This window comes from Diceros bicornis, chromosome 17 (genome assembly GCF_020826845.1).
Source record: "Diceros bicornis minor isolate mBicDic1 chromosome 17, mDicBic1.mat.cur, whole genome shotgun sequence".
Lineage (NCBI taxonomy): Eukaryota > Metazoa > Chordata > Mammalia > Perissodactyla > Rhinocerotidae > Diceros > Diceros bicornis.
In genome coordinates, this window is record NC_080756.1 from 49,714,026 (window position 1) to 49,726,897 (window position 12,872).

At 37.4% G+C, this 12,872-nt stretch overlaps 1 pseudogene; it reads left to right on the forward strand.

Annotated features, from left to right (window-relative positions):
* Window positions 1-11,964: 11,964 nt before the first annotated feature.
* On the forward strand, window positions 11,965-12,872 carry LOC131416315 (putative taste receptor type 2 member 33; annotated as a pseudogene).

Sequence of the window (12,872 nt, forward strand, 5' to 3'; positions counted from 1 at the left end):
TCCATTTGATCATCCCTCAGTCTCATTCAATTACAGTATTAGGCTTGAATTCCAGGATCTTCTGATCTACATCTTGTTTGGTTATGGCTCCTTTTCATCTAGAAAACAAGGAATTAAAAAGGCAAGTTATCTACATGTCAAAGATGTAGTATACAGGATTGAAACAAGACGGGATAGCAATAACAAACAGTCCCATTGAAAGAGGGGAAGAAGAGGAAACATACAGCAAATCTGGTTTGTAGAAATTCTCAACTGACACGTGGAAGATATTTTCATGCCCCTGTCCTTTAAAGTAGAGCATGTTTGTTGATTAGGTCCCCGTTGTGCTTTCCAGTCCATTCTCATGGCTGTTGGCTTTGCCTTCTGGGATGTCCATCTTTCCCCATCACTATTTTTGAATAGCTTTGAAGAGGGCATTGAAAAATATGCTGTTTAAGTAATGTTTTCAGCCTGCTTCTTCATGGTAGAAGGTTGGAGTCCAGAGACCTTTTTACATTTTAAATTCCAGACTGGCAGAAATTTTACAATAGGTCTGACTGAAAAACATTTTGCATTTTCTATTTATTTGATCATAATATATTCCATGAGCCAAAAGTCATATCCGCACATCTTGTCAGCACTTACTTCTCTCTGTATAGATTAATTGTGCCACTTTAGGCATGTCAGGTTCCTGTTGGAAAACACTTAAGATTCAGCAAATCTCACAATTCTTGAGCTTTCTATGTCTTCTCTTAATTCTCTTTCCTAACTGGATAGTTCCTTTGGAAGTCAACCCTTTCTTTTAGTACCATATAATATACGGCTAAAAGTAATCATTTAATGCTTTCAACATTTTGTCTCATGATCCTTTCACCTAGATACAGAAGTTCATTTCATTCATTTTTCTGCCTTCATTCATTCTCTGTCTTCCAAGTTATCTTGAAAACAGATTTACAAATATTTCACTAGTGCCTAACATGAGACACCATTTTTACAGCCTCCTCTATCAGTTTTCTCAAAATCAGTGCCACATATTTAGGCTCTTGTTGCCATGACTGCCCACTTCTTTTTTTTATCTTATTCATTTATTAATATATATATATTTTTAAATTTTTTGTTTATTGCAGTAACATTGGTTTATAACATTGTATAAATTTCAGGTGTACATCATTATACTTCTATTTCTGCATAGATTACATCATGTTCACCACCCAAATACTAATTGCAACCCATCTCCCCACACATGTGCCGAATTGTCTCTTTTGCCCTCCTCCCTCCCCGCTTCCCCTCTGGTAACCACCAATCCAATCTCTGTCTCTATGTGTTTTTTTGTTGTTGTTATTATATACTAGTTAATAAGTGAAATCATATGATATTTGACCTTCTCCCTCTGACTTATTTCACTTTGCATAATATCCTCAATGTCCATCCATGTTGTCACAAATGGCTGGATTTCATTGTTTCTTATGGCTGAGTAGTATTCCATTGTGTATATATACCACATCTTCTTTATCCATTCGTCCCTTGATGGGCACTTAGGTTGCTTCCAAGTCTTGTCAATTGTGAATAACGCTGCAGTGAACACAGGGGTGCATGTATCTTTACGCATTGGTGTTTTCATGTTCTTTGGATAAATACCCAGCAGTGGAATAGCTGGGTCATATGGTAGTTCTATCCTTAATTTTTTGAGGAACCTCCATACTGTTTTCCATAGTGGCTGCACCAGTTTGCACTCCCACCAGCAGTGTATGAGAGTTCCCTTCTCTCCACATCCTCTCCAACACATGCCGTTTCCTGTCTTGTTAATTATAGCCATTATGACAGGCATGAGATGATATCTCACTGTAGTTTTGATTTGCATTTCCCTGATAGTTAATGATGTTGAAGATCTTTTCATGTGCCTGTTGGCCATCTGTATATCTTCTTTGGAGACATGTCTGTTCAAGTCTTTTGCCCATTTTTTAATTGTGTTGTTAGTTTTTTTTTTGTTGAGGTGCATGAGTTCTTTGTATATTTTGGAGATTAAGCCCTTATCAGATGTATGGTTTGCAAATATCTTCTCCCCATTGTTAGGTTGTCTTTTCGTTTTGTTGATGGTTTCCTCTTCGTGTGCAGAAGCTTTTTAGTTTGATGTAGTCCCATTTGTTTATTTTAATATTGTTTCTCTTGCCCTGTCAGACACGGTGCTTGAAAATATGTTGCTAAGACCAATGTTGAAGAGTGTACTGCCTATGTTTTCTTCTAGAAGTTTCATAGTTTCAGGTCTTACATTCAAGTCTTTAATCCATTTGGAGTTAATTTTTGTGTATGGTGTAAGGTAAGGGTCTACTTTCACTTTTTTGTATGTGGCTGTCCAGTTTTCCCAACACCATTTGTTGAAGAGTTTTTCTTTTCTCCATTGTTATGTTCTTGGCTCCTTTGTCGAAGATTATCTGTCCATAGATGTGTAGGTTTATTTCTGGGCTTTTGATCTATTCCATTGATCTGTGTGTCTGTTTTTTGTGCCAGTACCATGCTGTTTTGGTTACTATAGCTTTGTAGTATATTTTGAAATCAGGGAGTGTGATACCTCCAGCTTTGTTCTTTTTTCTCAGGATTCCTTTAGCTATTCGAGGTCTTTTGTTGTTCCATATAAATTTTAGGATTCTTTGTTTTATTTCTGTGAAAAATGTTGTTGGAACTTTATTTATTTATTTTTTGTGAGGAAGATCAGCCCTGAGCTAACATCCATGCTAATCCTCCTCCTTTTTTGCTGAGGAAGACCGGCTCTGAGCTAACATCTATTGCCAATCCTCCTCTTTATTTTTTTCCCCAAAGCCCCAGTAGATAGCTGTATGTCATAGTTGCACATCCTTCTAGTTGCTGTATGCGGGATGCAGCCTCAGTATGGCCAGAGAAGCCGCGCGTCCGTGCGCGCCCGGGACCGAACCCAGGCTGCCAGTAACGGAGCGCGCACACTTAACTGCTAAGCCACGGGGTCGGCCCCTGCTCTTGATATTTCTTTCTTGACTTAATTGGTTTAGGATCTTCTAGGAAAGACTTAGGATCGTATTTCCAGATTTCTGTACTCTTCTTTGGTTTTCCTTCAAGTGAGACTATCTACATGTAAGCCCCTGTACCATGAATAGTACTGGCAAGCTTTCAACCTCTCTGTTATGAGTGGAGATTCAGGAAAGCTCATATTTTGACCCAAATGAGCTAAGCATTAGGGCAAAAAGAACACTGCAAATCAGCGCAAGTTATTCTTTCTCAGATTTGCATGATAATCAAATAGGATTTAGCCTTTCTATCATCATCACTCTTAGAGTATTACTGCCTAGGATTAGCTGTACTGTTTGATGGGAAGAAAAACTTTGTTACTACAGGTTTTTGACCCACAACGTGTCTGAAAGATTTCTAGATTAAAACTGTACAATAAAGCATCAGATATGTGTCACATTGCACAAGATATGGGACAAAGTGAAGCAAACTCTTAACTGTATCCTTAGAGATTAGGACTTTTCTCTCTTTAGGTATTTCAGTTGATTCAGAGAATACATTGCTGATGGTAGATTTAGGAGAATTCATGATAGAAATTTTTTGGAATCATTTGATAGTACCCATAAACTGCAATGTTGGCTCAAGCATCAGATTACCTTGGGTGACTTTGTCACCCAGAGAAGTCCCAAAACCATTTTCCATGTTAATGTTCTTTTCTTAAGTTGTGCTTGCTTATAGGAACCAAGGCAGAACATTGCCAGATGGCCAGACTATAGAACCAGTCCAAACCAGAAATGTCCAAGATGGTATTGGGGTGCCATGTGCAAAATGAAACGTGTGCAAAAGGTGCCATATGCAAGAAGGGAAGATCTGCATGTGCCCCAAATGCCCACATCCTGAGCGATGAGTGGAGACCCCTCCACCTTCACATCCCATAAGAACCTTGCTCACCTTTTTTCGGGGAGAAGGTGCTTTCAAGCACAAGCTCTGCCTCCCCCATATTCCTTGATCAACGGATAAAGCTTCTTCTCTGTTATTCTAAACCTGGTCTTGTTCTATTGGCATGAGCAGCTCTGGGCAGAAAGACCCACTTGTGGGTCGCTGGTCCCTTAGGGCTCACTAACAACTTTATCCTAACAAATTTCTCTTCAGAATAGATTGTTGAATACTACATGTAAATTTTTTTATAATAAAAAAATAGTTTATACTAGTTTTCATATCACTTCTGTATCCCAATATTAAAACAGGAAAAAACCCCATTGTTTTTCAATGTACATGGACTACTCATTTAACTCTCTTGTGTGCCATTTTTTTGGTATAAGTTTTAGTGCACCCATATTATTATATTTGGTTTCTTCAAATTTTTAACTCCTTCCATCTTTAGGATCCCTTCCCATTCATGTTCTTCAGGTGTGTGTTGATGTAAAATTAAAAAAATCTTACAATTCTTTTGGTCTATATTACCCTCCATGCATCACACTTCGTACCCTCTCACTTGAGGCCTAGGTCTGCTGGGAGTTGAGTAGGACTATAGGTCAAAGCACTACGAGAGGTAAGGATATGTCTTGAAGAGGGTCAGCCTTCCTCTCCAAGGCAACCACCTTCAGGGAGAAGTCATGACAAGTTTTTGAGACAAGGGAAGACTACCCTCCTCAGTGAAGGGAGGGAGGAGCTTCATCTGACAAAGGAGGCTAAGTAGAATTGAGGGGTTCAAGGTCCCCTAAATTCTTTGAAGGCTCTTCATATATCCCCATCTCAATTCTAGGGTCTCAATTCTTTTAAGGTGTGCCCTATCTTTAACACAGGATGTTTTGAAGTTGTGAACTCACTTTGCAATGTGACTCTTCTATTGCAGGATTTGATATGGTGTAGTTTTCGGAAATGTTAGCCCTTCTGCTACAAGAGAGAAGCATTTCTTTTATAGTAGTCATTCAAAGGTTCTGATCTTTTACATGGAGTTTAAGCTAGGAATTTAAGATCTTAAGTAATCAGTTTCTTTCTCCCGATTTTCCAGCACACTTAGAAACAACCAAGTAACTCATTGTATGTCTTTTTTCACTAATATATTTGATGGTAACAACCACCAGCTCACCCAAAGCCTTGCTTTCTATAGACACTCAATTAAAGGTGCCTGCAGATAATAATTTAAGTAACTATTATGTCACTGCATGCCATGGATTACTAGTGTCCCCTTTACAATAGAAACAGGGTCATGAATGACCTTAAACCTAATCATACGAGAAAACTAATTCCAGAGAACTCAGATCCAACTCCAAGAACACACCCTAAAGGTTTGGTTTCCTTGGAACCAGTTCCATGACCAGTTTGCATCAGTTAGGGTTTAATCTGGGAAGAGGAATCACTGCGAGTGATAAGGAATACAGTGTTTACTCTAGGGATTAGACCTTACACAATTGTGAGAGCTTGTAAAGAAGTCTGTAGCGTCAGGCTTTGCCTTTGTTTCTGATTGTGGCTCAGAAAGCAAGGAAGGTCAGCAACGCTAGCAGTCAGGAAGAAAATCTGGATGTAAAGCAGAAGAGAACCAGGATGTATCGGAAGTAGCAATGACAGACTGTAGCCTTGAGGGAAAAACAGACTCCGTGTCTGTTTCTAACTCGCACTTCACATATATAGGTGACGTGCAGAGGAACTGAGCTTCAGAGCTGGACAGACTTCCAAACTAGGATACCAAGAAGCTCATAAGGCTCCCCAGTGGAACCGGATGAGCTGGAGGCTTGGCTGATGCTCCAGCTCAGCAAAGGGAGCCAGCAAATCAGCAAGAGTGTACTCAAGCGACATCGAGTCTTGCCCAATTCAGTCATATATGTAAGACATGGTAGCAAAATTCCTCCTCACCCCTTGTTTAAAGCAGTTTAGTTTGCTTAAGGTCTGGGAAACATCATAGAATCAGCCAAAGATTTACCCAGAGGAATAAAAGAGAATGAGAAAAAACTGAAAGAAAAAATGTATATAAGGATGCAAAGAATGAAGGCCACCTATTGGTAAAATATATTATGAAAATGCAAAATGATATTCAGACTAGTCAGATACTCAGAAATGTGGTCACTGTGTTTCATACACTGCAGGATAGAGCATATAATGGGATATTCCCTCATGAGGGGAATTTAGTATAAATGTGGATATACTTCACATCTATATCTATGTATACACATATATATATTTGATGTACATATGTATGATATGTATTAACAAATGCATATTGTTATTGCTGTATTTTGGACCAATTCTAAAAATTAATCACGACAAAATAATTATTGATGTACAAAGAAAATTAGTTCTAAAGATGTATGTAGTTTATTAACATTAATATAAAACCTTAAGAAATTATTTATGCTTCAAAACATTATAGTGCATCAATATAACAGAATGACACATTGTGATTAAAAAAGATATAGAGCAGCATTTCCCAAAGTTCTGAAGACCACTGGTTCAACAGGGTATTAATAGTTGTAATAAGGAAGCAGCTCAAAATTTTCAAATAATTTTAGGTGATGCTGGGTTAGGCAAATTAAACATTAAAATATTTTTTTAACCACAAGCTTTCTGTATAGTCTGTTAATATGTAAGAGGAAATACTGTATATGGGGTTTCTCAAATTTCTTTGTCTATGAAATCCTTTTCTGTTCAGGGAATATCTCTTAAGTCTAATGTTCTATGGAATTTAATTTGAAAAACTCTAATATTGAGGTACTGTGTATCAGTGAGGAATGATTTCATTTATAAAAATATGTGTAGGCTCATGTGTCAGTTTTGATGCAACAATAAATATAGTAGAAACGTAAGAGTGCTACTCGGGATCAAAAGACCTCATAGAAGGCCTGATCTGTCACCTGTAGCTACATGATCTTGAGCAAACTGTTTGAATTCTGTGATCTCTAGTTTGCATGTTTTCAAAATAGAATATTCTTCTATCTCTGATAAATGATGTTTTTAAGAAGCAAATGTGATGTCAAGGACAAAAATACCTCATAATACAAAAGCACATGTCTAGAAAATATTGATCAGTATTACTGTAATTATCAAAATGAAGATTATTCTGGTAAAAATAACATGTTTTTTTTAAACTTCAACTACTGAGATTCATTTTTGCCAAGTTTTCCCAATTTATGAATTATTTTAGCCACCTATCTTCCTTCAGCCTAAGTAGATTGAATTAATGGTGCTTTTTATTTGTTTTCTTTTTAGTACTATAGTGAATGATGATGCTGATTGTGATGGTGATGATGAAATTCCATCTCTACATCAGTTTTCTACACTGATTTTAATTCTGCAGACGGCTTTTAGAAGCTCTTACTTGAGGATTTTCATGTTTTTAAATATTCATTTTTAAGTAGGGCAGAAGGTGAAACAATGAAAGAGAATCTCCATTTGCATGTAAGCAAACTAAATTCTATTCTTTCACTCATATTAGAACATAGGTTACAGCAGGCATTGGCATAAAAGGAGAAATATCCACATTTGTTGTTAAGGAAATCACAAACTAAATGGTTTTCACAATGTTAGCTGAGAACCGGTGTGATAATAGAAGCTGGTGTTCATTGAAATGGAATGGAGGCCCCAATGAAAACAAAAAAGCACTACAAAAATACTAGTTTTCCCTCTGTCAATGCATCAATAGTGCTATCTGGAATGGCAATTCTTCACTCAGAAATGTGAAGTGCACAGGACACATCTCTTTGGTTAACTTAACCATGGAATTCATAATAGGTATTTGGGGAAATGGATTGATTGGAATAATCAACTACATCAACTGGGTAAAACACAGGAAAATCACCTTCATTAACCTAATCCTCACCAGTTTATCCATAAGCAGAATATGCTTTTTATTGATGATACCGATTGATTTATTACTACTGGTGCTGTCTGCAGATCCACATAGCATTGGTCAAATTGGAAAAACTAATAGACCATTTTGCGTGATGATTAACTACTTAAGTGTTTGGTTTGACATATGTCTCAGCATCTTGCATTTCCTGAAGATTACTACTTTTTTTTCCAACCTCCTGTTCTTTGATTACAGTGGAGAATTAACATGGTGGTTAATATATTTCTGGGGTCTTTGCTCTTTTCTTTTTAGCATCCTGGTGATAGTCCACATAATTCCTGATTTTTATATCTAGAAACAAACAAGACTTGAAGGATTAATACCTGTGAAAATAAACCATTATTTTCTTAGTGCTCATCGGTGTTGAGATCACCATGCCCATAACTATTTCCATAGCATCGGTTCTTCTGTTACTTCTTTCTCTTTGGAGGCATATCCTGAGGATGAAGTTCAGTATCACAGGGTCCCAAGATCCCAGCAGTGAAGCTCTTGGAAAAGCCGTGAGAATGGTGATTTCTTTCTTCTTTCTATTTTTGATTTATATTGCGTTGATTCTTATAATAGTTTACAGCCATTTTTTGTCCCCTAACAAGCTGATATGGATATTTGGTAAATTAATAGCATCTGCCCATCCTTTAGGCCATTCATTTATCTAATTATGAAAAAACAGCAAGCTGAAGCAAACTGCTCTCTTAGGATTTGGGGGCAGCTGAAGTGCTTTGTAAAATGAAAGAAATCATAAACTCAATAAAAAATGACTCTAAAAAGGAAGATATAAGTATGCTAAAAATGTTTAGGGGGTTTAAAAAATCTATTTCTACATTCTCCCAGTGGACTTTCTTATATTTTAAAACATTCATGGAATAGAATCTTTTCTATATGTCTAGAAATAAATATATACTTATTTATAATTATATAATTTCCCAATTTTATAATGAAGTCAGATGCATATTTTTTATACGTTGGATGACACCTGAGAATGTAGACAAACTGTATTCTTCTTTAAGAAAATATCCATCAGCTGTGTAACAGATTACTACAAATTTAGTGGCTTAAACCAACAAACACATGTATATCTCACAGCTTTTTTTGGGTCAGGAGTCTGGACAACGTTTAAGTGTGTTCTCTGCTTCAGCATCTCACCAAATTGAAATAAAATATTTGATTATATTGCTTTCTAATGTATAGGCTTCACTGGAGAAGAATCCACTTCTAAGGTCACTCAAGTTGTTGGCAGAATTCATTTTCTTGCAGCCCTCTCCATAGGTACTTCATAACGTGACTGCTTACTTCTCCAGGCCCGCAGGAACATCTCTCACACACTGGGAGGCCCAGTCATTCTTTTAAAGCTTTACCTGATGACATGAGGCCCATGAAGGATAGTCTCCCTTTCAATTAACTCAAAATCAGTTGATTCTATCTGCAAAATCCCTTCATGCTTGCCATATTCGGCAGGCCAGAAGTAAGTCACAGGTTCTGCCCACACTGAAGGAGAGGGAATGATATAGTGTGTGAACATCAGGGGGCACTAATCACGAGGAGAAAAAGTGTTCAGTTGTGATACAGTGCAATTTATTACTTTATTCATTATATGAATCATGTTTTTGGTATTGTACCTGAGAGGTCTGCCTAACTCAAGTTTAGAAAAGTTTTCTTTTAAGTTTATAGTTGTTCCTCCCACATTTAGGTCTCTGATCAATTTTTAGTTATTTTGTATATGGTATGAAATAAGGAACTAAATTCATCTATGTAAATGTGAGTATCTAATTGTTCCTACTTCATTTGTTGAAAAATATATCATTTCCCCATTGATTGTCTTGATACCTTTTTTAAAATCAATTGACCATGAATATAAATGATAATCTGGGCTCTCAATTGTGTTTCATTGATATACATGTGTGTCTTCATGAGAGAACCACACTATCCTGATTAATGCAGCCTCGTAGTAAACTTTGATATTAGGATGTGATAACATATCCTCCAACTTTGTTCTTTTTTTAAAAAACTCTTTTTGCTCTTCTGAGTACTTTGTATTAGGAATAGTTTTTCGCTGTCTGCAAATAGAGGCTGCCGGGATTTGATAGGGATTGCACTGAGTGTGTAGATCATCTCTTTACCTGAAGAGACTCTCCTCATTCCAGATTTCATTTCGGTTGGTCCTCCTTCCTTGCACAGCTCACTGATGAAATTAAAATATAATTTTGCCAATTGATTCCCTGTATCCTTGACTTTGTAGCAGGAAATTTTGCCTTTCTCAACCTGCTACGTTGTACTCATGAGTAGGAGTTCTCACAGGTTAACTCTGAAGTATTAAATAACAGGATCAAATGAGTAAGTAACAAGCCTCCATACCTATTCTGTACCAGACAGGTGAACGGGAACGCGCTTTACACAGACAGTCTACTCACTCCTCACAATGATCACTGGATGAGGACGGCGTTATTATCTGCGTTTTACTGATGATTATACTGAGGCAGAGAGTAGTTTTGGAACAGAGTCCAAAATCAGAGATATGTGAAGCAGAGAATTTGGGTTTTCCATCCTTGCAGTCTGGCTCCAAGATCCTGTGCTAAAAACAATTAAGTGCTATAAAAACTGAAACTAAATGAAATGCAAGAATAGAGGTTGAATTTAACATCTATTACTCTTTGTGTGTGTGTGTGAGGAAGCTTGGCCCTTGCTAACATCTGTTGTCTCTCTTCCTATTTTTCCTTGAGTAAGATTCTCCCTGAGCTAACATCTGTGCCAATCTTCCTCTATTTTGTATAAGGTACGCCGCCACAGCCTGACTTGATGAGTGGTGTGTATGTAGTCCACGCCCAGAATCTGAACCTGTGAATCCGGGCTGCCAAAGGGGAGGGCATGAACTTAACCACTACATCACTGGGCCGGCTCCAACATCTATTAATCTTAAGAAATAATAAATAGTAGGGCCAGCCCAATGGCGCAAGCGGTTAAGTGCGCGCGCTCAGCTGCGCCGGTTGGGAACCGGGGGCAGGAACGGACACACTGCTTGGCAAGCCATGCTGTGGTGGCGTCCCATATAAAGTGGGGGAAGATGGGCACGGATGTTAGCTCAGGGACAGTCTCCCTCAGCAAAAAAAGAGAAGGATTGGCAGATGTTAGCACAGGGCTGATCTCCTTACAAAAAAAAAATAATAATAAATAGTCAAAAATGAATTAAACATAAAAAATACCCCAGATATTCATATATGGAAAAATCTGGAGTCTGCAATGGAAAACACATATTCTTTTGACGTGCCAAAGGAATATTTACAAAATCTCTGAATATTTCAATTAAATATTAATATTTAATGTTAAATAGACTCAGAAACTTTATCAAACTTAAGCATGAGAGATATGTTTCATAGCTATGAATAATGTGTGGAAAAGCCTGCATGGAAGAAAAGGGGGATTTAAACCTAGATGACCTCCTGACCCTGATTTTACATTTTGAAAATTATAGGACAATAATTCCATCCATGAGATGGATGTGTGAATTTGTGTGTGGGTGTGTTTATAAACCTACAAACAATAAATTTATACATAAGTATTAGTTTTCCGCAACCAGTATTTAGGATGTAATGGCCTTCCTGGAGCTCCCAAGAAAGTCTTGGATGATTTGATAGGAAAAGCTTGAATTCTTTCTACATAAATCTGGCATGAAAAAAATAAATCAATACATAGTGATAATGACCTCAGTTATGATCAAGCTCCCTCTAAAACTTTAGACATTTGCTGTGTGTTCTATATTCTGGTTTTTTAAATTCTGCTAACAACTAAGGTTGATGAACACAAATTATGGAGAAGTTAAACAGGGAAAAAATTGGAAAACACTATGTCTTTATTTGCATGCTAGCAAACGAGAATTCAGGTCTCACTTCAACATCAGTTATGAAATAATCCAGCCCATGGCAAGGACACACAGTGTATAAACAGGAGTCAATTTGAGCTGTTTGGGAGCAACAATGTTTTTCATAAGGACAGCTTTGAGCTCTTCCATTGGCATACTCTGCTGCTGTCCTGCTTGACATCGGTCACGGAATTTGAAAGAAACAAGGACTTTCCTGAACATTCTAGCTGCACGTAGAAGTTAAGGACAGAATACTAAAGGAATCACAACTAGTGATACTAGACTTGGCTTTCTTTTCTTTCTAAACATGTTAACTTTACTACCAAGCATTTTTTCCATCCTAATAACGACAGAATTTACTCTGGGAAATTTTGCCAATGGCTTCATAGCACTGGTGAACCGCATTGACTGGGTCAAGAGACAAAAGATGTCCTCAGCTGATCAAATTCTCATGGCTCTGGCGGTCTCCAGAATTGGGTTGCTCTGGGAATATTAATAAATTGGTATAGAGCTGTGCTAACTCCAATTTTATATAGTTTAGAAGTAAGAATTATTGTTTATATTGCCTGGGCAGTAAGCGACCATTTTACCACCTGGCTTGCTACTAGCCTCAGCATATTTTATTTGCTCAACATAACTAATTTCTCTAGCCTTATATTTCTTTACCTGAAGTGGAGAGTTAAAAGGGTACTTCTCATAACGCTGTTGGGGTCTTTGGTCTTTTTGGTTTCTTATCTTGCAGTGCTGTGCATAGATGAGAATATGCAGACTAATGAGTATGAAGGAAACATTACTAGGAAGACCAAATTGAAGGATATTGTACACCTTTCAAATATGACTCTATTCACGATAACAAACTTCACATCTTTTACTATGTCCCTGACATCTTTTCTGTTGTTAATCATTTCCCTGTGGAAACATCTCAAGAAGATGCAGCTCAACGGCCAAGGATCCCAAGATCCCAGCACCAAAGTCCATATAAGAGCCGTGCAAACTGTGGTCTCCTCTCTCTTGCTGCATGCCAGTCTCTTCCCGGCTCTAGTTATCTCAATTTGGAATCCAAGTGGGCTGCAGAATAAACTGGTTATTATGCTTTGCCAGGCTCTTGGAATGCTGTATCCTTTAAGCCACTCATTTATCCTGATTTGGGGAAACAAGAAGCTAAGACAAGCCTTGAAAAACATAAGAAAGACTCTAAGATTTCCACACCATTAA